Genomic DNA, 23,897 nt, shown 5'->3' with positions numbered 1-23,897 from the left:
TGTGCAGTCTAGTATCTTCAGTAGTCTTGACAAAAGTCCTTTATGAAATCATTGCAAAACATTAGGTTTTGGCATATTGTGATTTGTGACTACTTTTAATTTATGAAATCATTGCAAAACATAAGGTTTTGACAAAAGTCCTTTATGAAATCATTGCAAAACATAAGGAAAGAACAAATATTGCATGTGGTTTGATCTAGACATAACATTGGTCTTGAAAAGATGTTCACTTTTATTCATAGGCTACAAGATGTTCCGTGGTAGCCTTAAGTGTTGGAAGCTTCACCCTTGGGGCTTTAGTGGCACCACCATTATTAGACCCTTGAGGGCAGAACACAATGTACACTGATGCATCACTACAAAGTTCTAGATCATACACACGCTGCCCTGAAGCATATTCTCTTAGAAGTTGGTAAGATCTCTCTGTTGGATCCATTGCAACACACATATCATCACTACCTGCTCAAATTTAAAGGAAAACAAAAATTGCATGTAATTACAAAACAAGTGATTGAATACAAATAATTAATATATTGAAGTTAAGGTTAAATTATTTTGATATTACCCAAATTTGATCCTTGATAGAAATAATTTTTTGTCGGACTTTACTTATCTTTAGGTCGAACTCTGAATTAGTCAAATCATTTTTCCCTCATGAACCGAAGTGCTAAGAAAAAAAAAACACACTAATTAATTGCATGTCATTTAAAGGTTAGAATAACTCACATGCCGCTAAATCTATCTGTGAGTTTGGTAGATAAAATCCAAAACAGCTGAGATGTCTTTCTCAAACTTTTGAAATGGCCCATTTGAGAATTCCATCTTTCTCAGTTTACATAGTCCTTCCCCCAACTGCATCATGGCTCCTCTATGGTTCTGTTCAGCCCATGAACAATTTTTTTAAGACAATAACTCATGATGAAACAAACCATATCTTAAATAAAAGGAACAATTATACTGACTTCCTTAAATGTGTGTGTAATTTATTCTAATGATAATTATAATTATATTGTACTTCATTTTTGTTATTTTTAAGGTTACTTTATGTATACAATAGTGATATTGAAGATCAAATCAAACTAAGTTATATATCATGCATACTACTCAGATTCCCTTATCATTGAACTGACTATAGTGGGTTAAGGTTATTTTATGTATATTTTTTTATTGACTAATATTAGTTGTTAATTTTTATTAGGGGAGGAATTCAAACTCTTTAAGTTTGCATCCATTGTTTGGCATTTTAGGGATCTTAATAAAATATCAGTAATCACCGGAAACACACTACGTTAGATTATCAAGAGGGGTTGTGAAAAATACATGGATCCATGATAAACAGCAGAATTGATGGGTCTGAGGAACTGATAATTTTTTGTTCTTCTTCAACCAAATCACCGTTTTTCTTTTAAGACCTTAGATTTCTCGTCAGATGGGGAGAAGAGAATACAAATTCTGATTTGGTGTATTGGGGACCACAACCTTGCTTTTGGTTTTAACCTGTTAGAGTTTCCATTATTTCCTAACGTAACGGGCCAAACTAGTTTCCGTTTATCAAACTCATATTAATTTCTGATGATAGTCCAATAGGCTCACCAAATTAGATCACTTTTATTGAGTCCATAAATGTAAATAACTAATATAAATGATAAATATAATATGTAGCCCACACTAATTAATTAATAAGGAATTATAAAATTCCTAACAATCTCTCATTTGAACTTCATATTAACCTTAATCATTTATATTGCAAAAGTCTTTAGGCGCGCAACCGTATATTATTTACTTTTAGAATTTCCTTAAACAATCTGGTTCATCTTATATAGTAACACAAAACCATTGTAGCATTTTTCCTCACAATTCAACATGATTGAGCCACAATGATCACCAATGTCACATATACTTGATGACATAGATCAAATATGGATAAGCGGCATGAAAATAACATGCAATATGATCTCATTCATGTTCATTTCCAACTAGTCCAAACTTTATTCTTTATAGAGATCAATCCAAACACAATATAAATATTACAAACAAAACAAGCTCAGAATGAAATGATAACCTTCAACTTTATTTTATAGAAAATCAATCTATACAAATATCTGAACAACATAAGGCATATATAGACTAAGGTACTATAAGGAATTACTCTCATATGAGCAGTGTGCTCATGAAAAACTTTAGGTACCAAACCTTTCGTAAATGGGTCAGCTAGCATATCATTAGTCCTTAAATGTTTTATGGAAATCTGTCTATTCTGAACTCTTTCTTTAACAACCAAAAACTTGATGTCAATAAACTTTGATTTGGTTGCACTCTTATTGTTGTTGGAGTAAAGAACTGTTGAGTTATTGTCACAATAAATCTTTAATGGTCTTTCAATGTCGTCAACCACACGCAAACCAGTGACAAAATTTCTCAGTCATATCCCATGGTTGGATGCCTCAGAACAAGCAATGAACTCCACGGCCATGGTCGAAGAAGCTATGAGAGTTTTTTTAGCAGACTTCTAAGAGATAGCTCCTCCAGCCAGCATAAATATGTATCCAGATGTGGAGTGTTTGCTATCTTGACATCCAGCAATATCAGAGTCTGAGTACCCAATGATCTCCAAATTCTCATACTTCTGATAAGTGAGCATGTATCATTTTGTTCTCTTTAGGTAACGCATCACACGTTTTGCTACTTTCTAATGTTGCATTCCAGGATTACTCAAATATCTACCCAGAACTTCTACTACAAATGCTATATCGGGACGAGTGCAAACTTGAGCGTACATTAGACTTCATACTGTTGATGCATAAGGAATCTTTTGCATCTCTATTCTTTCAAGGTCATTATTGGCGCATTGTTTGAGACTAAATTTGTCTCCTTTAGCTATCGGGGTATCTCCTGGTTTACTATCTTTCATGCTGAATCTATCTAGGACCTTATCAATATAACTCTCTTGTGACAACCTTAGGATACCTTGAGAGTGATCTCTTAGTATCTTTATTCCTAATACAAAAGAGGCTTCCCCAAGATCTTTCATCTCAAAATTTTTCGTCAGAAATTTCTTAGTCTCTTGTAAGAAGCTTATATCGTTGCTAGCAAGCAGTATATCATCGACATATAACACCAAGAATGAGTATTTACTCCCACTAAACTTGTGGTATACACAATCATCAACTGCATTTGCCTCAAAACCATATGAGGTAATGACTTGATGGAACTTGTAATACCATTGACGGGAACCTTGCTTCAAACCATAGATGGACTTATTTAGTTTGCAAACCATAGACTTTGAGTCACCTGATACAAAGTTTTCTGGTTGCATCATATAAATTGTTTCTTCAATGTCACCATTTAGAAACATAGTCTTAACATCCATTTGATGTAGCTCTAAATCATAATGAGCTACCAGTGTCATTATTGTTCTAAAAGAATCCTTTGAAGATATTGGAGAAAAGGTTTCTTTATAGTCAATGCCTTCCTTTTGGGTAAATCCTTAGGCGAGCCTTATATCTCTCAACATTGCCCTTTGAATCCCTTTTGATTTTAAATATCCATTTGTAACCAATAGGTTTCACACTTTTAGGCAATTCGACGAGATCCCAAACGTCATTGTCTTGTATAGATTTCATCTCATCTTTCATGGCATTGATCCAATTTTGAGAGTTAGAACTACGCATGACTTGTGATAACTGCTAAATAATTGTGAATTAATAGTAGAAAATTAGTCAAATTTTGGCTTTAAAATTATTATTTAGCAGTTATTTGTGATTAAAATCTAGAAAAGTAATTAAGTTGAATTTTTGGCTACACATATGAAAATTGAAGGTACAATAAGCAAAAAGACAGCAAAAAGTGAAGAAAAAGAAGAAAATCTGAAGCAGGCCCAGCTCAACATGCGCGCTTAGCGCGCGTCACGCGCTAAGTGTGCAAGGCAAGACAGGCGCTAAGCGAGGCGTTAAGCATGAAGATGTAGGATTCGTTACGCGCGCTAAGCGCGAGCCACGCACTAAGCGCGCGATCCAACAGAAACACACGCTAAGCCTGCAGCAGGCGCTAAGCGCACGATCTGAATGCACTAAGCGCGCGGTGTCGCGCTAAGCACGCCTTTGAAGGCCCAAAGTCCATTTCTGCACCTATAAATAGAGATCCAAGCCAAGGGAGAACGTACACCTCGCCTTAGAGCACTTCTCTCAGCATTCCAAGCCTGAGCTCTCCCCTTTCTCTCTATATTCTTTGCTTTTATTATTCATTCTTTCTTTCACCCCCAGTTATAAAGCCCTCAATGGTCATGAGCAGCTAATCCCCTAGCTAGAGCCTGGCAGGCCTAAAAAGCCAACGATGTATGGTGTACTTCAAGAGTTATCAATGCAAAGAGGATTCATTCCAGGTTTTATGTTCTAATTCTTTTCTTTTTATCTTGCAATTATGTCTTAAATTTCTTTTGGGTTTTATTCGCTCGGGAGAGGGTATTTCCTAATAAAGGTTTAAGAAGTAATGCATGCATCAGTTTTAGGGGTTATACGCTTGGGAAAGGGTAACACCTAATAGAACAAATTAAAAAAAAAGGATCGTCGAGCTAGCATTGCTAGGCATAGAATGATGGCCCAATGCCCCTGCATTTAGCAACATCTAGAATTTAACCTTAATGCATTTTAATTATTGAATCTTCACAAAGGCATTTGGGAGATAGGTAGTTAAAATAGGCTTGTCATCGTGAGGCATCTGGGGCAAGTAAAATTAATAGATGTGGGTAAAACTAATTCAACTGTGTTGGTAATGAACATCATAAATACATGCATCGTAGGCCAATTAGGTTTGTCCGGTCTTGGCATTTTCATTAATTGTCTTCCTAAATTATTTGATCTAGTAGTAACAATTTATTCTTGCGCCTATTCCTGTTTTTACTATTTACTTCGTACTTACAAATTGAAGAGTATTCAATAAAGTGCAATAAAATCCATGTGGAAACGATACTCGGACTTCCGAGAATTACTGCTTAGAGCGATTTGGTACACTTGCCAAACACCTCAATAAGTTTTTGGCGTCGTTGCCGGGGATTTTATTCTCGCACTTAATTGCCATACTATATCAGTTTGTAAGCCCAATTCTTCTTTTCTTGGCTCATTCTGTTAGTATTATTTACTTTACTCTTTCTTCTATCCTTTCTTTCTTCTCCCATAAATTGCACGGGTAGTGCCTTCTTGTTTTTATGCGAGGTAGAACTGCATCTGGAGACGTTGTTCCTATTAACTTAGAAATTGAAGCTACTTGCCGGCGTAACAACGCTGCAAGAAGAAGAAGGGAGCAAGACACAGAAGGAAGCAGTTACACCTCACCTCCTCTTTCTCCAAATCACACTCAGATGGACGGGGAACCGGCACGAAGAGTCACACTAGAAGACTTCTCTAATACCGCCACTCCTCAGTTCTTCACAAGTATTGCAAGACCGGAGGTCCAAGCAGCCAACATCTCCTACCCGCACTCTTTTATTTAGTTAATTCAAGGGAACCTCTTCCATGGTCTTCCAAATGAAAATCCAAATGTGCATCTAGCCTCATACATAGAGATATGCAACACCGTTAAAATCGCCGGAGTTCTAGAAGATGCGATACGTCTTAACCTCTTCTCCTTTTCCCTAGCAGGAGAGGCAAAAAGATGGTTGCACTCCTTTAAAGGCAACAACTTAAGAACATGGGAAGAAGTAGTGGAAAAATTCTTAAAGAAGTACTTCCCAGAGTCAAAGACCGTCGAAGGAAAGATGGAGATTTCTTCTTTCCATCAATTTCCGGATGAATCCCTTAGCGAAGCACTAGACCGTTTCCACAGATTGCTAAGGAAAACGCCGACACACGGATACAGCGAGCTAGTACAGCTAAATATATTCATCGATGGCTTGCGACCTCAATCGAAACAACTACTAGATGCATCCACAGGAAGGAAGATCAAGCTGAAGACTCCCGAAGAAGCAATGGAGCTCATCGAGAACATGGCGGCTAGCGATCAAGCAATCCTTTGCGATCACACTTATGTTCCCACAAAAAGAAGCCTCATGGAGCTCAGCACGCAAGACGCAACTTTGGCACAAAACAAGCTGTTGACAAGGTAGATAGAAGCCCACACCGAAACCCTCAGCAAGCTGCCTCAACAATTACAAGCGGTAAGTTCTTCTCACTCTTCTGTTTTGCAGGTAGATGGATGCCCCACATGTAGAGGGACCCATGAGCCTGGATAATTTGTAAGCCAACAAGACTCCTCTCAAGAAGTAAATTATATGGGCACACCAAATCGCCACGGATTCCAGGACTACAACCAGGGAAATTCATTCGGATTCCATCAAGGGGCAATGGGATTTAATCACGGGCCACTAGGATTCAATCAAGGAAGAAACTTCACGCAAGGCTTAGGGTGAAGGAATCAAGGAAATCAATATAAGGAGCAAAGGAACCATCCACCATACCAACACCCTAGCCAAGGTCCGAATCAGCAAGAGAAGCCAACCAACATAGAGGAATTGATGTTGCAATTCATCTAGGAGACAAGATCACATCAAAAGAGCACGGATGCAACCATTCAGAATCTGGAAGTTCAAATGGGCCAACTGGCGCATGACACAGACGAACGGCCCACTAGAACTTTCGGGGCTAACACGGAGAAAAACCCGAAAGAAGAATGCAAAGTAGTGCTGACTCAAGGGCAGAGAAGAGCGCATGAGGAGGGTAAGGTTGAAGGAGAAGACCGATCAGAAGAAGAGAAAACAGAGAAGACAAAAGAAGAAGAGAAGGTGGCATCACCACCTAAGACCAAGAGCCAGAGAGCAAGGGAAGCTAAGAAGGAAGAACCACTAGCCCTTCCACAGGATCTCCCATATCCTATGGCACCCACTAAGAAGAACAAGGAACGTTACTTCAGACGTTTCTTGGAAATATTCAAAGGGCTAGAAATCACCATGCCATTCGGGGAAGCCTTAGAGTAGATGCCCCTCTACTCCAAATTTATGAAGGACATCCTCACCAAGAAGGGGAAGTATATTGACAACGAGAATATTGTGGTAGGGGGCAACTGCAGTGCAATAATACAGAGGAAGCTACCCAAGAAGTTTAAGGACCCCGGAAGTGTCACCATCCCGTGCACCATTAGGAAGGAAGCGGTAAACAAAGCCCTCATTGATCTAGGAGCAAGTATCGATCTGATGCCCTTGTCAATGTGCAGAAGAATTGGGAATTTGAAGATAGATCCCACCAAGATGACGCTCCAGCTAGTCGACCGCTCGATCACAAGACCATACGGGGTGGTAAAAGATGTCCTGGTCAAGGTACGCCACTTCACCTTTCCAGTGGACTTTGTTATCATGGATATCGAAGAAGACACAGAGATTCCCCTTATCTTAGGTAGACCCTTCATACTGACTGCCAACTGTGTGGTGGATATGGGGAATGGGAACTTGGAGTTGAGTATTGACAATAAGAAGATCACCTTTGACCTTTTCAAGGCAATGAAGTACCCACAGGAGGGTTGGAAGTGCTTCAAAATGGAGGAAATTGATGAGGAAGATGTCAGTATTCTCGAGACACCACAGACTTCGCTGGAAAAAGAAATGGTAAATGCTTTAGACTGTCTAACCAGTGAAGAGGAAGAAGATCTGAAGGCTTACTTGGAAGACTTGGATCAACAAGACAGTATTCCTGAGGGAGAAGCCAATTTCGAGACGCTAGAGAAGGAAGTTCCGTTCAAGAAGAAGAAGAAGATAGAGTTGAAGATATTGTCCATTCATCTGAAGTATGTGTTCTTGGAGGAAGATAAGCCCGTAGTGATCAGTAATGCACTCACAATAGAAGAAGAGAACATGTTGGTAGGCGTCCTGAAGAAACACAAGGAAGCAATTGGATGGCACATATCGGATCTCAAAGGAATTAGCCCTGCCTACTACATGCACAGGATAATGATGGAAGAGGACTACGAGCCAGCCCGACAACCCCAGAGACGGTTGAATCCAACAATGAAGGAAGAGGTAAGAAAGGAGGTGCTCAAGCTTTTGGAGGCTGGGCTCATATACCTCATCTCTGACAGCGCTTGGGTAAGTCCAGTACAGGTGGTTCTTAAGAAAGGCGGAATGACAGTGGTACGAAATGAGAGGAATGACTTGATACCAACATGAATTGCCACTGGCTGGCGAATGTGTATCGACTATCGCAAGTTGAATGAAGCCACACGGAAGGACCATTTCCCCTTACCTTTCATGGATCAGATGTTGGAGAGGCTTGCATGGCAGGCATACTACTGTTTCTTGGATGGATATTCAGGATACAACCAGATCGCGGTAGACCCCAGGGATTAAGAGAAGACGGCCTTTACATGCCCATTTAGCATCTTTGCTTACAGAAGGATGCCATTCGGGTTATGTAACGCACCAGCCACATTTCAGAGGTGCATGCTGGCCATTTTTTCAGACATGGTGGAGAAGAGCATCGAGGTATTTATGGACGACTTCTCGATTTTTGGACCCTCATTTGACAGCTGCTTAAGGAACCTAGAGATGGTACTACAGAGGTGCGTAGAGACTAACTTGGTACTAAACTGGGAAAAGTGTCATTTCATGGTTCGAGAGGGCATAGTCTTGGGCCACAAGATCTCAGCTAAAGGGATTGAGGTTGATCGGGCAAAGATAGACGTCATTGAGAATTTGCCACCACCACTGAATGTTAAAGGCGTCAGAAGTTTCTTAGGGCATGCAGGTTTCTACAGGAGGTTCATCAAGGACTTTTCAAAGATTGCCAGGCCCTTAAGCAATCTGTTGAATAAGGACGTGGCTTTTAAGTTTGATGAAGAATGTTCAGCGGCATTTCAGACACTGAAGAATAAGCTCACCACTGCACCAGTAATGATTGCACCAGACTGGAGTAAAGATTTTGAACTAATGTGTGATGCCAATGATTATGCAGTAGGAGCAGTTCTAGGATAGAGGCACAACAAGGTATTCCACGCCATCTATTATGCTAGCAAGGTCCTTAATGAAGCACAACTAAACTATGAAACCACAGAAAAGGAGATGCTAGCCATTGTCTTTGCCTTGGAGAAGTTCAGGTCATACTTGATAGGGCCGAGGGTCACCATTTTCACAGATCATGCTGCCATCAAGCACCTGGTCGTTAAAACAGACTCAAAGCCGAGGTTGATTAGATGGGTCCTATTGATACAACAATTTGACATCATCATCAAGGACAAGAAAGGATCCGAGAATGTGGTAGCCGATCATATATCCCGATTAAAGAATGAAGAAGTCACCAAGGAAGAACCAAAGGTAAAAGGAGAATTTCCTGATGAGTTTCTTTTGCAGGTTACCACCAGACCTTGGTTTGCAGACATGGCTAACTACAAAGCCACGGGAGTCATTCTAGAGGAGTTTAATTGGAATCAGAGGAGGAAATTCTTGCACGATGCACACTTCTATGTGTGGGATGATCCTCATTTGTTCAGGGCAGGAGCTGATAATCTATTAAGGAGATGTGTCACAAAGGAGGAAGCACGGAGCATTCTTTGGCACTGCCACAATTCACCCTATGGTGGACACCACAGTGGGGACAGAACAGTAGCAAAAGTGCTACAATCAGGTTTTTTCTGGCCCTCTATTTTTAAAGATGCTTACAAGTTTGTGCATTGTTGTGATAAATGCCAGAGAACAGGGGGGATATCTCGAAGGAATGAGATGCCTTTGCAGAATATCATGGAAGTAGAGATTTTTTACTGTTGGGGCATAGACTTCATGGGGCCCCTTCCTTCTTCATACGGGAATGTCTGCATCTTAGTAGCTGTGGATTACGTCTCCAAATGGGTGGAAGCCATAGCCACGCCAAAAGACGACACCAAGGTAGTGATAAAATTTATGAAGAAGAACATATTTTCCCGTTTCGGAGTCCCACGAGCCTTGATTAGTGATGGGGGAATGCACTTTGCAACAATCAGTTGAAAAAAGTTCTGGAGCACTATAATGTAAGACATAAGGTGGCCACACCTTATCACCCTCAGACAAATGGCCAAGCAGAAATTTCTAACAGAGAGCTCAAGCGAATCCTGGAGAAGAAAGTTGCATCATCAAGAAAGGATTGGGCCTTGAAGCTCGATGATACTCTCTGGGCCTACAGGACAGCATTCAAGACTCTCATCGGCTTATCACCATTTCAGCTAGTGTATAGGAAGGCATGTCATTTACCAGTGGAGCTGGAGAACAAAGCATATTGGGCTCTCAAGTTGCTCAACTTTGATAACAACACATGCAGAGAAAAGAGGAAGCTACAGTTGCTAGAACTAGAAGAGATGAGACTAAACGCCTACGAGTCATCCAGAATCTACTAGAAAAAGATGAAGGTGTATCATGACAATAAGCTAAAAAGGAAAGAATTCCAGCCAGGGCAATAGTTATTACTCTTTAACTCAAGGCTAAGGCTATTCCCAGGTAAGCTAAAGTCCAAGTGGTCAGGGCCGTTCATAATCAAAGAAGTCAGACCTCAAGGAGCAGTAGAATTGGTGGACCCTAGAGAGGAGAACTTTGAGAAGAAATGGATCATCAATAGACAGCGCTTAAAGCTTTATAACGAAGGACAACTAGAGCGATTGACGACCATCATCTACTTGAATGACCCTTGAGAAGGCCTACTGTCTAGCTAAAGAAAATAAACTAAGCGCTGGGATGTAGAGCTCCGGAATAGATACCAGGACAACATTTAGCTCCGGAACATTCTTCCGGAGAGGAATGTAGAGCTCGCACCTGGGATGTTTAACGAGTTCCTCCAGGAGCTCCAGAGGCGCAGATGGGACCAGGTGTTGGCCTGATTACTAGAGAAGAGGATTGATGTTGCTCTGGTGAAGGAGTTTTACTCCAACCTATATGATCCAGAGGATCGCAGTCCGAAGTTTTGCAGGGTTCGAGGACAGGTGGTCAGATTTGATGTTGAGACGATTAATGATTTCCTTAACACCCCGGTCATCCTGGCAGATGGGGAAGAGTATCCAGCCTACTCCCAGTACCTCTGCACTCCTCCTGATCACGACGCCATCCTTTCCACCTTGTCCACACCAGGGGGGCATTTTGTGCTGAATGTTGATGGTGCCCCGTGGAAGCTGCTGCGGAAGGATCTGACAACATTCGCTCAGACATGGAGTGTCCTTTCGTATTTTAATCTTGCTCCTACTTCTCACACTTCTGACATTAATGTTGACAGGGCCCGACTCATATACGGCTTGGTGATGAAGATGGACTTGGACCTGGGCAGCCTTATTTCTCTCCAAATTGCCCAGTCCAACACTTCCAGGCTCGGGTTTCCAGCGTTGATCACGACGTTGTGTGACATTCAGGGGGTTGTCTCTGATACCCTAATTTTTGGGTCACTCAGTCTTGTGATCAACCTTGCTTATATTCGGAAGAACAGATGGAACCCCGCAGACTCCTCTATCACATTTCCAAGGGTTCGCCGTCCACGCACCAGAGCCCAGGGTCAGCATCAGAGGCTCCTTTTCCTCCCCAGCCCCCTTCTCAGCCTTCTTCCCAGGGACCGTGCCCTTCACTTGCATCCACCTTAGCACCCTTGGACATGCATGGTCAGATGTTGAGGTCCATTCACATGGGACAGCAACTCATTATGGAGAACATGCACAAGCTGTCCCTGCACCTGCAGATGGACCCACCGCTCATCACTCTAGAGGCTTATCGTCAGCAGGTCGCCTGGCCAGGAGACCAGCCCTCCACTGACAGGGGGGAAGAGCCTTCTAGAGCCGCTATTGAGGATCCTACAGTTGATGAAGATCTCATTGCTAACTTGGCTGGAGCTGATTGGGGCCCATGGGCAGACTTGGGCGGAGGCAGCACCTGATCTTATAATATGTTTTGATGTTTTTATGTTTTATGTCTTTATTTTTTCTTTTATGTTTTTATGTTTTATGTTTTTAATGTAGTTTTGTTTGGGAATTTAAAAAAGTAGTAGTAATAATATTAGTATTCAGTATGTGCATGATAACTTGAGCAGTCATAATTCTTTAGCTTGTTCTGAAAGGTCCAACACTTGAGATGTTACTGATCATTGAAGAAACACTGGTTCTGGAAGCACAAGTCAGGTCAAGAAATGGAACATGAATAGCACAAAGTGGAAAAGGTTAGCTTGATGAAACAAGGTCATAACTGGTACGCCAAATACTTACTTAGTCCCGGTGAGAGTGTGAACTTAATTGTGAGAGAAAATGCCTGTTATTAAGTTCCTAATTTTGCATCATTCTTAGAGTGTTAGATTAGTTACTTGAGGTGGATATGATCAAGGCCATGTTTGCTTTATTTACCTACTTAGCCAAAAAGCCAACCCAACATAATTTTACCCCTTGCACCCATGATTGAGCCAACAAATTATTTTGAATTAACCCTTGAGCCAATAAAATGATAATCCTGACCCTTTAGGATTTTAAGAGAGCAAAACAGGGTTATAAAGGTCTTAATTTAGGGGGATTTTAGGAATAAGTGGCCAAGACAATAGTACAGCACACAGTAAGACACCTTTTACAAACTGTAGGCCCAATTCCAAAAAAAAAAAAGAATTTTTAAATAATAAAGGGCAGAAACAAAAGAACAAAAGAGGTGTCAAAAGAAAAGTGTTGTGGAGAAATAAAAGGGCTAAGTAAAAGGCCTAGGCAGAATTGAAAATTTTGCTCTCTTATAATCCTAAGTTTGAATTTCTGAGAAAAACCATGATTTTTTTTTTATAGCCAAGCCCCGATACAAGCCAATAAAGTCCTTAGTGATCCACCAAAGGTAACTAAAGATAACTTTAACTGAGATGAAATGCAAAACTCTGAAGTCTTACTTGCAGGTTGTTATTAAATTGCAAACACTAAACCAGACACTTGTGAGCAGAAGGAAACACCGGCCTTGTAAGGAAAGTAAGGCAAGCCAAACTCGATTGAATTCCAGATGGCTAACTGATTCAACTCTTGTGTTTTTATGCTTTCATTTTGAGATGTTGACAAATGCGAAAGGGACCAGTCAAAGAATAGAGGAACTAAAGCCATTGATAGTGTTGGAACATTTAGAACTTGCTTAAGAATTTATTCGCTTTTATTTTTGGTTTGCTTGGGGATAAGCAAAGTTTAATTTGGGGAATTTTGATAACTGCTAAATAATTGCGAATTAATAGTAGAAAATTAGTCAAATTTTGGCTTAAAAATTATTATTTAGCAGTTATTTGTGATTAAAAGGTAGAAAAGTAATTAAGTTGAATTTTTGGCTGCAAATATGAAAACTAAAGGTACAATAAGCAAAAAGACAGCAAAAAGTGAAGAAAAAGAAGAAAATCTGAAGCAGGCTCAGCCCAACACGCGCTAAGCATGCAAGGCAGCACAGGCGCTAAGCGAGGCGTTAAGCACGAAGATGCGGGATCCATTACGCGCGCTAAGCGCGAGCCACGCGCTAACCGCGTGATCCAACAGAAGCACACGCTAAGCCTGCAGCAGGCGCTAAGCGCACGATCTGAATGCGCTAAGCGCGCGGTGTCGCGCTAAGCGCGCTTTTGAAGGCCCAAAGCCCATTTCTACACCTATAAATAGAGATCCAAGCCAAGGGAGAACGTACACCTCGCCTCAGAGCACTTCTCTTAGCATTCCAAGCTTGAGCTCTCCCCTTTCTCTTTATATTCTTTGCTTTTATTATTCATTCTTTCTTTTACCCCAGTTGTAAAGCCCTCAATGGCCATGAGCGACTAATCCCCTAGCTAGGGCCTGGCAGGCCTAAAAAGCCAACGATATATGGTGTACTTCAAGAGTTATCAATGCAAAGAGGATTCATTCCAGGTTTTATGTTCTAATTCTTTTCTTTTTATCTTGCAATTATGTCTTAAATTTCTTTTGGGTTTTATTCTCTCGGGAGAGGGTATTTCCTAATAAGGATTTAAGATGTAATGCATGCATCAGTTTTAAGGGTTATACGCTTAGGAAAGGGTAACACCTAATAGAACAAATTAAAAAAAAAAAGGATCTTCGGGCTAACATTGCTAGGCATAGAATGATGGCCCAATGCCCATGCATTTAGCAACATCTAGAATTTAACCTTAATTCATTTTAATTATTGAATCATCACAAAGGCATTTGGGAGATAGGTAGTTAAAATAGGCTTGTCATCGTGAGGCATCGGGGGCAAGTAAAATTAATAGATGTGGGTAGAACTAATTCAACTGTGTTGGTAATGAACATCATAAATACATGCATCGTAGGTCAATTAGGTTTGTCCGATCTTGGCATTTTCATCAATTGTCTTCCTAAATTATTTGATCTAGTAGTAACAATTTATTCTTGCGCTTATTCCTGTTTTTACTATTTACTTCATACTTACAAATTGAAGAGTATTCAATAAAGTGCAATAAAATCCTTGTGGAAACGATACTCGGACTTCCGAGAATTACTACTTAGAGCGATTTGGTACACTTGCCAAACACCTCAACAGCTTGATAGAAGTTAATCGGATCATCCTCTGTTAAACCAATGTCATCCTCATGTTCTTGGAGAAAGATAATATAATCATCAGGGATTTCACTTCTCCTCTCTCTATCAGATCTCCTTAATGACACTTCTTGAGGTTGTTGAGGTTGTTGTATAGGTATTTGAGGAAGAACCTCATCGTTGTCTTGTTCTTAAACAATGTCATCAACAATAGTTTGAACATTGTTTTCTATTACTGGAGTTGTTTCTTGAACAACAATAGGTATGAGGACTTGAGCACTGTCAATAACAAGTTCTTCCTCAAAGACAACTTTCCTTATGTTCTCTTCATTCCTAAACTCAACTTCCTATTTCAAATATTGATCTTAAAGTGGGATCATAAAACTTATATCCCTGAGAGCATTCAGCATAGCCAACAAAATAGCAGCTAATTGTTCTTGAATCCAGCTTTCTTTCATGTGGCCTATAAGGTCGTGCCTCAGCCGGACAACCCCAAATATGCAAATGCTTAATGCTTGGCTTTTTACCAGTCCAAAGTTCATAAGGGGTTTTATTAACTGCTTTACTTGGCACCCTATTAAGGATGTAAGTTGTGGTCTTTAAGGCTTCTCCCCAAAGTGACTCTGGCAAAGAAGAATGACTAATCATACTTCTCACCATATCCTTAAGAGTTCGGTTTCGTCGTTCTACAACACCATTCATGCTAGGTTTTCCTGGCATAGTGTATTGCAGAACAATTTCACACTCTTTGAGAAAAAATGCAACAGGTCCTGGACGTTGTTCTCCTGATCCATCATATCTACCATAATAGTCACCACCACGGTCAGATTTGACAGCCTTAATTTTCTTTCCAAGTTAAAGTTCAACTTTAGCCTTGAAACTCTTAAAAACGTCTAGGGATTGGGATTTCTCATGTATCAAATAAAGGTAACCGTATCTAGAGTAGTCATCTATGAACGAGATAAAGTAGTGTTGCTCATTCCAAGAAGGTGTTGGAAAAGGACCACAAATGTTCGTATGTACCAATTCTAAGATGTTTTAGCTCTTTCGGTACCTAATTTCCTTATGTTTGTTTGTTTTCCCTTTATGCATTCAACACAGACTTCAAAGTCTGATAAATCTAAAGGTTCAAGAATTTCATCCGACACAAGTCTCTGAATTCTCTGTTTAGAGATATGACCTAAACATTTGTGTCATAAAGTGACTGAATTCTCTTTTAATTTCCTTTTTGTACCGTGTAAATTAGTTTGTAGTATTTCATTATAGGAAGAATTAACATCCAACATATATAGATTATCAAATAAGGAACCGGAACCAATCAAATTCGAATTCTGGTAGATACTAACTTTATTATTTTCAAATGAACAAGAAAAACCAAATTTGTCCAAACTAGAAATAGAAATTAAATTCCGTCTAAAAGACGGTACAACAAAAGTCTCAAACAAATCCAAATAAAATCCAGTCTTTAACTGCAATCTAAAAGTTCCTATAGTCTCCACCGCAACCCTTTTGCCATCGCCAACAAATATGAATCTTTCATCATCACTTGGCAGTCGGCTCTACAGGCAACCCTTTCTTTACACGCCATGTGGCGTACTTGGGACACTCTTTCTTCATGTGTCCAGACTTCTTGTAGAAGTAGCAGGTAAATTCCTCATACTTGGGACACTCTTTCTTGTAGAAGTACTTGGGACACTCTTTCTTCATCTGTCTCTTGCAGCCTCTCTTCCTCTTGCACACAGTGAGATATAAGCTCATTAAGGGACCATTTGTCCTTCTGAGTGTTATAACTCATTTTGAATTGCCCAAAGTGTGCAGGAAGTGAGATCAAAACTAAATGCACGAGCAGGTCTTCACCAAGCTCTAACTTAAGTGCTTTCAGTTTAGATGCCAAGTTAGACATTTCCATTATGTACTCCCTTATATTACTTTTGCCCTTATACTTCATGGAGATGACTTTAGCTAAAAGGTTACTCCTCTCCGCCTTCTCATTTTTGGCAAAGTACTATTCAATTTCATCAATAAATTTCTTTGCATTTTCATTCTCAAAAATAAAGCCCTAAAATGCTTCTGGAATAAAGCGTTTTATAATCATAATGCACATTAGATTGGAACGATCTCATTTCTCAATTTTTACCTCATTGGAGGCTTTTAGAGTGGAAGTGGGTTGTTTCGTTCTCAGTGTCAAATCCAAATTCATATAACTGAGAACAATTTCTATGGCTTCCTTTTCGACCTTAAAATTTGTTCCATTCAGCATAGAAATATTGTTCACTTGAGCAGATACATTTGCAGCACTAGCAACAGAAACTGAATAATAATAAAAATAAAAAATAATCACATGCTCACAAATAAGCCAATAAGTTATAATATATATATATATATATATATATATATATATATAACAAGAAATGTGCAAAATAGTTCACATAACAAACCCATCACAACATACCTAGCACGACATTAATTCATAGTCTTTGGACAGAGAAATTGATTTGTAGTTGGTACTCTCAACGCAATGCTCAAATATTGACAATAAATTATGTCAAATCATAGTCTTTCTTTGGACCGACTATAATTCACATGAAAATACCTTATAATTGTCACACATTTATCATCACATACAAAATTATTTGGCCAAATTATGTCTTCCTTTAGGCTGAGCACAATTCGTATAAATAATTTTATACTAATATCTATGTAATTTTAATTAAATTAATTTACGCAATAGAGATTGCTTTGACAATATATTGTTTCAATCAACTCAATCAAAATTACCAGACATAAAAAAAGGAATAATTTTGAGGGTTTGTAATTTCTAAATTTACACTAAAATATAATGGGAATCACCAATTAATACACATAATTCACAAATAAAAACAAAGAAAACAAAAATAAAATGCAAAAGTCAAATTGCATTTAACGATACGCAACGGGATTTTCTTATGATGATATAATAAAGCCAAAGATTATGTATCACATGTATATCATGTCATGGCATGTATGGCATGGATTCATGGCATGCATAAGGAAACAAAACCAACAGCCATAAAAAACAAACACGTGAATGAGAAACAAAAATGGATGACTATTCTAGAGCGAGAAAAAAAAATAGTTTTTCTCATGAAATCTGAATGCAAAACATGAACGCGCATATGATAATTATTATATTGTGATCGAAAAGAAAAAAAAAATTCCAAACTTACAATCATAATTATAATTGCAAAGATAAAATCTCAAAATAAAATTAGGGTTCATGTAACAAAATAATACAGGTATAACACAAACCAAATAACTTTAATTCTTAATAATCTAACAATAATGGTGGCTCTGATACCACTTGTTTGACATTTTAGGGATCTTAAAAAAATACCAATAATCACCAGAAACATACTACATTAGATTATCAAGAGAGATTGTGAAAAATATTTGGATCCATGATAAGCAGCGGAATTGATGAGTCTAAGAAACTATTGGTTTTGTGTTCTTTCTCAACCAAATCACCGTTTTTCTTTTGGGACCTTAGATTTCTCGTCAGATGGAGAAAAAAGAATACAATTTCTGATTTAGTGTATTGGGGACCACAACCTTACTTTTGGCTTTAACCTGTTAGAATTTTTATTATTTTCTAACGTAACGGGGCAAACTGATTTCCGCTTATCAAACCCATATTAATTTCTGATGATAGTCCAATAGGTTCACCAAATTAGATTTGAGCCCATAAATATAAATAACTAATATAGATGATAAATATAATATGTAGCCCTCACTAATTAATTAATTAGAAAATATAAAATTCCTAACATCCATCTCCTTCTTCATTCAATAACTAATACAATCTTATAATGGAGGTATTTTTAATTTAGAGGTTATTTTATGTATGGTTGATATGTAAAAATAATGGAGGTATTTTTAGAAATGCCTAAATATGCAAAAATAATATATAAAATGAGAAAATTAGCAATAATCTCGATGAAATAAAATTGTAATTAAGCCTAAATGTATGAAAACCTGGTTGAAGAGGTGGTGGAAATCCAGTGCACATTGCAGTATTCCATGAATGAGTGTTCTGGTGGGCTCTTCAGCATTGAGCCAAAGTGCTTCAAGATAGTCATGGCATTTGTAGTACTCTCCTCCGTTGAAGAGAGCCACTGCTTCATCAAAGTTCTGGTTTTCACCTTTATTGTCATCGTCGTCATCTTCTTCTTCAATGAAATATCTGTAAGAAATAGCCAAGAGCTTGGAGTTGAAGCTTCTGTGGTCCCGGTGCTGCTTTGAATAATTATGAGTGGGTGGATTGAAAGATGATGGTGTGAGAGTGATGGGATTGTGAAAGGAATTATTAAGAAGATAATGTTGAGATGAGATATGGAAAAGGGTTCCGAGAGAAGAAGGAGGAAGAAGAGCCATAGATGATGATGATGAATGCATTGGAAAGGTTTTTCACTTTCTCAGGCTTAGCCATATTTGCTTTCAGTTTATTGTGTAGTGGTGGTGGAAGCTGTAGTGTCGTGGCAACTAAAAAAACTAAGAATTCTTGCACTCTTGAAGATTTATGTGTGCATATGTGGCACTCTACTTTCTATTTGCCTAGATTTTTTTTCTTTTGGACTGTTGGATAATTGTCATCATAATAGATGCTAAAATAACAATAAATATCATTCCACTATTATTTTTAGTTACACTTTTTACATATAAATCTTGGTCATTATTATTAACCCATTGTTATGTATGAAATAAAAGTCTAATGCTATGAGTGTATAAAAATAAGTGTAAACAGTGGCGGATCCAAAACAAATTCTCCGCAGGAAAAAAATTAATTTATAATATTTTCATAAAAAGAAAATATCATATATTTTTACAAAATAGATGTGATGAGAAAAAAATCAAAATATTTAATCTTTGTGTAAATGTTTATTAGAGGAGCTGGACTATTAATAATTTAAGGGATAAAATAATAAAATTAGTATCATTTTCTTTTATTTTCTTTTTCTTATATTTTTTACATTTATTTTAACAGAATAAAAATTATCTTATGTGTACAATACTTTTTTTTTTGTGAGGGCAATTTTTTATTATTGCACATACAAATAAAAAAATATATTATGGGAACAATCGTCCCAACAACCTACTAAAAGGATCCTCCAGTGAGTGTAAAGAAAAATGAATGACTCAAATAATCAAATGTACTCCATAAAATATAATACTACATTCAATCTTATATATAAGAAATAAAACACAACATTTTCTTGGTTTCAACCTTAAGAAGCTAGGACTAATTTATTGTTAAATTAATTTCCTTTTGACTCCTAATTAATTATGAGGTTTAATAATTATATACACTCAATAACCTAAAAAAAAGATATACGCTCATTATCGTATGAAAGTAGATGAATTTATTGAGCTATCAACAAAAAAAAAAATACACTCATCAATGATTAATTATTTTAAAGATCAATATTAGTTGTTAATTTCTTAGTTGGAAGGATTCAAACTTACAACATTTTCCTCCCCTCCTTCTCTCTTAATCACCATGGTCAGTGTTTTTATTTATATTTAGAAATAAAATAGATAAGAAAGAAATAAAAGAGGAAGAATACGAAGAATAAAAGTAAAAGAGTCAAGAGTCAAGCTTAATTAGTTGAACAAGTGAGTCATTATAAACATTCTAACATTATCTTCGATTCCTAAGTAAAAAAGAAATTCGAAACACGATACAGATTAAAAAAATAAAATCAAACATCATATAGTCCTGATAAAAAAAATAATCAAACTTGATTTTGGACTTAGGCTTCAAGTGAGTTTTTGGACTTTGCAGAAGGTTTGTGCGAAAATTGCTTCCTGTACCACCTCTTTTGCTTCTTACACCTCTAAAAAGATCCAAACAAATAACAATACCCCTCCACCTCCACCCAACCATGACACCCCACCTCCACTCAACCACCCAGTGGTGGTCCTGAGCACAGGCGACAACCTAGGGCCGCATTCTTAGAAGGACACCAATTTTCTGTATTTAATTTATATAAATATTAAAATTAAATAAAGTTTTATACTAATTTTAAAATTATATTAAAAATGAGATAATTACTAATGTTTTTAGGAAACAATTAATAGTAATCAATCAACTAATGAGTGATGTTCCTATTTCGCAACAAAAATATATTCACAATTTTGAAAAAACAAACCGACAATTTATGCACAATGATAAATGTGTAGAGGATAGTTTGATATGTTATTCCTTTCCACTTCTTTTAGCGTTAACTTAATTACATAAACTTTGCCTAGGACACCTAAATCCTCAAGGTCGACCCTAACACCACCACTACACACAAACACCACCATCCAACACCATTGACAACAACTCTAGTGTAAGGGAAGAAGGCATGCATGGGGTCAAGAACATGAGAGAGGTGTAAAACATGAAAGCATTTCAGATACTTGATTCCAGAATTATGTATAAAAAATTTAACCTTCCAGAAAAGTATTTTCGGAATTATGTTAGCATAATTCCATAAATGAATTTTCATAATTATGTTAACATAATTTCAAAAATACTTTTCTGAAATGTAATTTATTTTACATAATTCTAAAATCAAGTATCTAGAATGTTGTCACATTTTACACCTCTCTTGTCCTCAACTCCATGCACCCCTTTTTTCTTGTATCAGAGTGATCGACAGTGGTGCTAGCATGTAGTCGTGGTGTTAGGTGGTTGCCATGAGGTGGGGCATCATGATGTTGGGTGGTTAGATGGAGGTGTATTTTGGTCTCTTTGGGTCTTTTAGGAGTTGCATGAAGCAACAAAGGAGGTGCAGGAAGCAATTGCCTGTTTGAGCTTGTATGTGTGTAGTTTCCTACAGAAAAAGAATGAGTGTGTCGTTAGGAGTTGGCATTTTCCCATTTGGTCAAGGAATACTGCTATCAGTTCCACAACAAATGAGCTGGAGATAAAAAAAAAAAAAAAAAAAAAAAAAAAAAAAAAAAAAACTAAGAAAGGAACTTATTTTCTAATGAACCGAGCTTATTCTTGTCGGTTGAGTCAAAAAATGTCTGGCTTGACTCAACTCATCTCAGTTCCACTCCTTATATAAAATTCTAATTCATCATCTTATCACCCTTATAATGTGGAACATTGTAATATTGTATTCCACACTCACGGGTGGTTCACCATCATAAGCATCTACGATCTGTGTCAAGTTCATACAGCATGAATTTTGCATTCCACACTCACGTGTGGTTCACCATCATTATAAGCATCTACGATCTGTGTCAAACTCATACAGTATGAATTTTGTATTCCACACTCACGTGTGGTTCACCATCATAAGCATCGATCTACGACGTGTCAAAGTTCATACAGTATGACATTATTCTTACGCAAAATAGATCTCTGTTCAGAGTCTTTAGTTTTTACGCATAAAATATATAGCCCTTAACACTAATATCTTCTCACTAAACAGATATTTGTTTATAATCTTTTAGAATTTTTGTAAAAATCAAATTACTAATATCACCAGCTTGTAGGAGTTAATTGGGGAAAATAAATTATCATGTGAGACAAGAAAATGCAAATTTGAACATGGGAGAAATTATGATGTTCAGTTTCTTGTTGGGGGTTGACGAGGATCAATTAATGGAATACCATACTTATGACAACTAAAGAAATCGTTAACTGTAACATCAATGGGAAATTCTTACAGGTGTCAGGTATGTGTAGTCTGTCGAGACTAATTTTTTCCTAACCAACCATTAAGGACATGACACATTGTAGAAGAGTTCTGGCTTTTGCTCACCTAAATTTTTTGCATCCTCTTCACACCCTCCTCATCTTGTTTTATTTCTGTCTCTTTTTTTTCTATCACGTTACCTATTAATTAAAATTTATCCCTCCCCCTTTCCTGTTTCTGTATGAAATAATTATTCTCCATTATAAAAAGGCAGTTAGGGATGGAACAAAAGAGAAATCCACAAACATCGATACGATAAAATAATACTACTCCTGAGAGAGAATCTTATTCCCCCACATTATCCACCTATTATACAAAAACATATATGTAAAACGTCAGGCTTTGAAGCTTCAACATAAACAGGTTTTGAAAGGAGTCTCCTCAAGCTTCTATGTTATTTTCACACACATAATGTACATACTAAGATGTTCCTGAGAGAGAATCTTATTCCCCCAGCTAACAGGATTACCAAGAAGAAAGAAGAAACCAAAAAAGAAGATAAAAAACAGTAACATCACAAGAAATTAGTAGTGCACTGTATCATGTGCAAAAGACAGCATCCTTTTTCACTAAAGAGACAGTAACATCAATTTGTATTATTCAGCAATATCACCTGAGCTAAATTTTGTAAAAGAAAAGAGGTTGATGACAAGTTAAAGAATTTGTCGAGTAAAAAAATTATAATATATTATCTGATAGAAAGAATGTGACCAAAATCTTGTTCCTAAGGCAAAATGAGGGCCATCACCTGCTCAAGAGCCATGCATAAATTGTCTAAAGGCAGGCAACAAAGCAGTCCATGTTACCTAGAAGGTTAATGGTGACCCACCATGCACTGCTTTCAAAACCAATCCACCTCTGATAATGGATTGGGTAAACCCATAAAGACAGTTCTTTATTGTCTCCCAAGAGTGCAGACATACCTTCATCCCTAAATGTCAAATGCAATGGACCCTCACTCATTCACGTTACTACCTGGCTGATGTTTGATGTCAGATAGGACGTGCTTCTTTGCCTACTTTATTCAATCAGCACCACCAAACTTATCAGGCGGCCACATCAAGAGGAAAACTTAGAAAAAAAAAAGGAAAAGAACGGGAGAAACAGTCACAGATCTTGATTTGGGAAACAATCCATCAAGGAGAAAAGTGATTCAAGCAATTTTTATGTCTCTCAAATAGTAAACTTAATTGTCCTGGACTCTGGAGTCTTATGAGGCTCTTAAGAGCCATACAGCATGGACCTAACTATCTTCTGTCATTCCAAGATGAGTTATAGCAATAAAAGAGGTCAATAATTAATTCAAAGTGCTTAAAATGTCTGTATCATATATCACATAAAGTCCTAAAGCAACATTAATTATATTTTGACAATAGCTTACTGTATACATGTATAATAGGTCTACCTACCAACTGAATTTGAGATGTAGCATCCAGCTTGTTGCATTTGCACATATAAATAACTATCTGATATAATACAACTAAGAATCCAAGAAGCATTGTCAAGATCTAGTACATCTCTATTTTAATAAACTGTACCTGATAGAAATTTTACACGCATGGAGAATCATCAACCTATTAAATTGGAGAAATGTTAGTTATACTTCAACTCTGTACAACATTTCATACAAGAGTTTTGTATGTGATAAGATGCATGATGTAATGGAGAGAAGTAACTTAGTGAAAAATGTTTAAAAACAATGTGTTG

At 37.5% G+C, this 23,897-nt stretch overlaps 1 pseudogene; it reads right to left on the bottom strand.

Moving 5' to 3' along the window:
• Positions 1-23: 23 nt before the first annotated feature.
• On the bottom strand, positions 24-18,995 carry LOC114406568 (annotated as a pseudogene).
• Positions 18,996-23,897: the final 4,902 nt, after the last annotated feature.

Source organism: Glycine soja, chromosome 3 (assembly GCF_004193775.1).
Source record: "Glycine soja cultivar W05 chromosome 3, ASM419377v2, whole genome shotgun sequence".
In the NCBI taxonomy this organism is placed as follows: Eukaryota; Viridiplantae; Streptophyta; class Magnoliopsida; order Fabales; family Fabaceae; genus Glycine; species Glycine soja.
The sequence above is the reverse complement of the archived record's forward strand: the minus strand, read 5'-3'. Positions and strand labels throughout refer to the sequence as shown.